Below are 6,226 nucleotides of genomic sequence, written 5' to 3' on the forward strand. Positions count from 1 at the left end.
GAGAATCATATGACTGGACTATACAGGCTTCAAATAGGTAAGTATATGTGTCGTTCTTACACAGGTTAGTCAGCACAGGTAATAGTAGGGGGGAAGGAACAGTTTTAAGGCTAGTTAGGTGTAAGCTGTCATTCTAGTTTAGGCTACAACGGCTTTGGGTCATTTTTAAATAGATAAACATATAATAGATATTTATATATCTATATAGGTATTTATATATCCAGATATCCATATCCAGATATCCATATCCATATCCATATCCAGATCCAGATCTATATCCAGATATCCATATCCAGATATCCATATCCAGATATCCATATCCATATCCATATCCAGATATCCATATCCAGATCTATATCCATATCCAGATATCCATATCCATATCCAGATATCCATATCCAGATCTATATCCAGATATCCATATCCAGATCTATATCCAGATATCCATATCCATATCCAGATCCAGATCCAGATCTATATCCAGATATCCATATCCAGATATCCATATCCAGATATCCATATCCATATCCAGATCTATATCCATATCCAGATATCCATATCCATATCCAGATATCCATATCCAGATCTATATCCAGATATCCATATCCAGATCTATATCCAAGATCAGGAAATAGGGTAAAAAGAGGGATCAGAGCAAGGACCTCTCCAATAATGTCCTGCCTCTTTTACAAAAACAACGGACTATTACGGTACCATAAGAAAGACTTGAGTTAAAAAAGCATAAATTTATTTCAAAACATGATAAAAAAGTCCAAAAGGGGACATCATTTGTACATATTCATAACATGACATGCATAGACAATAATAATTGTTTTACAGCATTGTTGATACTAAGTTGGTATAGCTAATGCCCACACAAACATATGGACAGAAATTGTATGGTGTGATACTTGCAGACGTGACCTCTACGTTTCGCGGTCACAGCCGCTTCTTCAGGAGGCGTCTAACAGTATATAGTCTATGAGGGTAAAGAACAATACAGTATCAACATAGTTAAAAACATACATGATTTTACAAAAAGTACATAGTTGGTATTGGAGAATATATCTGAAATTTGAAGTTTGAAAATTGCACTCACCAAGCTATAACCATAACGGTTCTCTGGAGCGATATTTGTGAGACGCCCTCACGAGGCGTTCCCCCGGGGGCGGGTCAGGGAGGCAAATTAAGGTAATGCTATTATAAAAAATTCAATGGGATAAGGTTTTTAAACAATCAATCGGTGTGTCTAGATAAAGAACACCCGGGAGTGTTGAAGTGGGAGTGAAGGGATAAGTGCTAAGGGAAATGGCTGGAAAGACAAAGAAGGAGGGGGAGGATTCTTGGAGGGGGACAAAGAGGGAAAAGAGAAAAAAGAGAACAGGGAAAAGAGGGGAAAAAAAAGAAGGGGAAAAAAGAAAAAGAAAAAGAAAAAGAAAGGGAGGGATAAGGTAGGAAGGGACAGGAACTGTGTTGGAAGTGGGGAGGGGGGAGGGGGGAGAGAAGGCGGGGAGAGGGAAGGGAAAGGGAAAGAATAGGGAAGGGATAGGGGAAAGGGGGAGGGGGGAGGAAAAATGGGGAAAAAAGGAGGAAGGGGAAGGGAAGGAAAAAGAAAGGAAAAGAAACACAAATAGAAAGGGTAGAAGGAAAAGAAGGAAGAGAAAGGCAAGAGAAAACAGGGGATGGGGAAGAACAAGAGAAGAGGGAAAAAAGAGGGAAAGGGAAAGGAAGGGAGGGGGGGGAAAGGGAGAGGAAAAGGGGGGAAGGGGGTAGGGAAGGGGAAGGGAGTGAGGGATGTGAAATGCAGCAAGTATCCCTGCATACCTGGTTAAGAAACACACAAAATAAACAGAGAGAAAATTGAAGATGGTAAAAGCATTTTTACCTATTGTTGTTATGATGAACCCAGACCTAAAGGCTGCTGACACCCAGATTAACATGGGTGGCCAAAACGCCACACCATGTCGTCGCAAGAAATCACTATAAGGGATATAAACCCATGGAAGAAAGGTTAAGAGTAGGCACATATAGTAAACTCTTTTTCATGTTTAGCAGGGAGGGAAAACACACAGAGGTGATGGGTAATCCTATCCTGCATAGAGACTGTACAATAAGTACTTACAGGGTTTCCAGGTGGCGTTGATGCGGTGCTGGGTGTCCGTCAGACGCTGTAAGCAGCTGGGTCTGGGCATCTTAAATGCCTCCAACCCGGAAGTTCAAACGGCGGAAAGAACCGTCGCATACACTTCCGGGTCCGATCCTCCACTATTGCGCAGGCGCGGGCACTACGTCCAGCGCAGGCGCATAGCTCAACATCGGCCAGTGCATAGGCACTGGTCAAAACGAAGCGGCAGCTGAGCTCTGAAGAGCCCAGGCTACCGCCGGAGGAACGCAGACCCGCCACAGGGGGAGAATAAACTCCTCACATCCCCTCAGAGCAGAATGGCAGGTGCAATTAAGTAATTATTAAGGTGCACATGATGTTTCAAAACAATAAACTGGGAGGGGGGGAGGCGGTGCATGGTCTCCAGCAGCGGGACCGCCCACAACTGCGGAGGCATGCATCGCAGCCCGTCCCAGGACAATATATAGCAATTGCAATCTAAATATACATGACTTTAACTGAAACAGCAAGTCATCTACTGGAATAATGAAGTCAGCCACAAACAAAGACATTGAAAAACATTGACTATGTAAATAAAGAGTCCACCGGTATATGGTCCTAAGGAAAGAACCTGAAGTCTGATAAAGTTCAAAGGATTTTGCTGAATGCGATAATTGATGTACTTAGTTATATGAATGTACACACAAACGATTTTTTATTTATTATTGATTTATTATTGTTGGAGATCCCTTATGTGTGAATGGTTGAGCTACGGCAGGGACTGGGGAAAAAGAAACAAGTTATAACTAGATTAGTCAAGAAAATATTTATATGAATGTGTCTCATTAATACCAGGAGGGACACATGCATTAAGTCGCTCAATCCACAAGGATTCACGTCTTAAAATTTCGCGGTCCCAGTTGCCCCCTCGGGGGTCTTTCGGGACAACGTCTAATACTGTAAACCGGATATAATCCAGATTGAAACGATGATAAATGCCTATATGGCGGCCCACAGTGGTGAGCTTACCATTCGTAGAGGCATATAGATGGTCCCCCAGTCTCTGCCGCAGCTCTCTAATTGTCTTCCCCACATAAAAGGCGCTACACACGCAGGTCATAAGGTAGATGACACCACGTGTGCCACAATGGGCCGAATGTTTGGGGACAAACATTTCCCCATTGGGAAGTAAAAAGTGTTGTCCTTCTTGGATCCAGGGGCAATGTGGACAGTTGCCACATTTATATGTGCCTCTGGGTTGCGATGGAACAGGGGAAGGAACCCTGTAATGACTGTGTGTTAATCTATCCCTTAAAGAAGTGGCCCTTTTAAAAACCAGGTCAGGAGTGGGTTTGATATATTTTTTGAGGACATGGTGGTCAGTTAAGATATGCCAATGGCTTGACAGTATTTTTCGTAATTGCTGGTGATGGGTGGAGAATTTAGTGATAATCTTGGTCATATAAGGTTGTTTAGGACGAGGAGGGCCATATAATAATGTTTGTCGGTCCAAGGCCAAAGCCTTGTTGAAAGCTTTTCTTAGTACGGTACGTTTATAGCCTCTCGCCAACAATCGTGTGCGGAGAGCATTCGCCTGTTTGTAGAAAGCCCCGTCCTCTGTGCAGTTTCTTCTCAGTTTAAGATACTGAGCAAAAGGAATACTGCGGACCAGAGGACGGGGATGGAGACTAGAGGCGTGCAACAAAGTGTTGCCTGCGGTGGGTTTGCGATAAAGGTCAGTAGTTAGGTGACCGGTGGAATCCTTGGTAATCAAAACGTCTAGAAATGGAATGCTTAGTCTATCATGGGAAAAGGTGAAATGGAGGTTGAATGAGTTGATGTTTAGCTCTGCAATAAATGTCTGTAAAAGTTGCTCAGTGCCTGTCCAAATGACCAAAAGGTCATCAATAAACCTAAACCATCCCAAAACATGGTCCAAAAATGGTTCCATGAGGTCATCACTGAAGACCATTCGTTCCCAACCGCCAAGATATAAATTCGCGTATGAGGGGGCACAAGATGTGCCCATTGCAACGCCTTGGATTTGAAGATACATTTGATCCATAAATAAAAAATAATTTCTGGTCAAAATAAATTCTAAGAGTTTTAAGATGAAGGTATTGGTGGGCCAGGTGTGATGGTCTTGTTCCATCAGAAAGGAGCCAGCCATCCGGACGCCCTGCTCGTGGGGGATGCTTGAGTACAAGGCCTCAACATCAATAGCCACGAGGAGGGCGTCCGGAGGGATCTGGATCCCCTCGATGTGTTTCAACAGGTCGGTTGTGTCCCTGATATAAGAAGGTAGTCTCATAACATGAGGTAAAAGAAAAGTATCCACCAATTTGCTGGCGTTTTCCGTTAGGGAACCCTTCCCAGAAACAATGGGTCGACCTGGGGGTACGGAAAGGTTTTTATGAGTTTTTGGTAAGGCATAAAATGTGGGAGTACGTGGGTATTGTACATTGATGAATTTATAGGTGTCGTCATCGATGAGGCCCTCGAGGAAGGCCCCACCGATGAGTCCCCTAAATTCATCAATGGTTTGTTGAATGAAGTGATCTTCAATGGGTAGATACCAGTTGGAGTTGGAAAGGATATCAAGACACATGGTCTGATATTGATGGTGAGTCATCAACACAAGGTTGCCACCTTTGTCAGATTGCTTTATAACTAAATTGGTGTTTTTTTGTAATTTGGTAACCGCTCGGAATTGTTGTCGGGTCAAATTAGAGGATGATGTCTGCCATCGTTCTTTTTTAAGGGAAAGAATACATTCATGCAAAAAAGCCCAGATGGAGGGACAGGTCAGTAAATCAGGAAAAGCTTTGGACTTTATTTTTTGAGGAGTTCTGGGGATAGGATATTGAGATTGGGAAGTACTAGTCGTTTGACAGATCGGGGGGGGTCGGAATTACCATCTGAGGGATCCGACTCGACCATTCCCTCATCAAGGAGTAGCTTTTTCTTTTTTTCCCTTCTTTTTTTTCCCCTCTTTTCCCTGTTCTCTTTTTTCTCTTTTCCCTCTTTGTCCCCCTCCAAGAATCCTCCCCCTCCTTCTTTGTCTTTCCAGCCATTTCCCTTAGCACTTATCCCTTCACTCCCACTTCAACACTCCCGGGTGTTCTTTATCTAGACACACCGACTGATTGTTTAAAAACCTTATCCCATTGAATTTTTTATAATAGCATTACCTTAATTTGCCTCCCTGACCCGCCCCGGGGGAACGCCTCGTGAGGGCGTCTCACAAATATCGCTCCAGAGAACCGTTATGGTTATAGCTTGGTGAGTGCAATTTTCAAACTTCAAATTTCAGATATATTCTCCAATACCAACTATGTACTTTTTGTAAAATCATGTATGTTTTTTACTATGTTGATACTGTATTGTTCTTTACCCTCATAGACTATATACTGTTAGACGCCTCCTGAAGAAGCGGCTGTGACCGCGAAACGTAGAGGTCACGTCTGCAAGTATCACACCATACAATTTCTGTCCATATGTTTGTGTGGGCATTAGCTATACCAACTTAGTATCAACAATGCTGTAAAACAATTATTATTGTCTATGCATGTCATGTTATGAATATGTACAAATGATGTCCCCTTTTGGACTTTTTTATCATGTTTTGAAATAAATTTATGCTTTTTTAACTCAAGTCTTTCTTATGGTACCGTAATAGTCCGTTGTTTTTGTAAAAGAGGCAGGACATTATTGGAGAGGTCCTTGCTCTGATCCCTCTTTTTACCCTATTTCCTGATCTTAGTCATATTTAGGATGATGGTACCCAAATGTATGTTCACCTCTTTTGCAAACCATGTGGCATACCCATAAATTCAGATCTATATCCAGATATCCATATCCATATCCATATCCAGATATCCATATCTATATCCAGATATCCATATCCAGATATCCATATCCAGATATCCATATCCAGATATCCATATCCAGATATCCATATCCATATCCAGATATCCATATCCATATCCAGATATCCATATCCAGATATCCATATCTATATCCAGATATCCATATCCAGATATCCATATCTATATCCAGATATCCATATCCAGATATCCATATCTATATCCAGATATCCATATCCAGATATCCATATCTATA

General features: G+C 42.2%; 1 protein-coding gene across 1 annotated transcript in view; it reads left to right on the plus strand.

The window, feature by feature from the left end:
- LOC141122459 (receptor-type tyrosine-protein phosphatase alpha-like) overlaps positions 1-6,226 on the plus strand; it is a gene marked incomplete in the record, with an annotated part of 620,682 nt that overhangs the window by 471,644 nt on the left and 142,812 nt on the right.

This window comes from Aquarana catesbeiana, linkage group LG01, assembly GCF_042186555.1.
Source record: "Aquarana catesbeiana isolate 2022-GZ linkage group LG01, ASM4218655v1, whole genome shotgun sequence".
Lineage (NCBI taxonomy): Eukaryota > Metazoa > Chordata > Amphibia > Anura > Ranidae > Aquarana > Aquarana catesbeiana.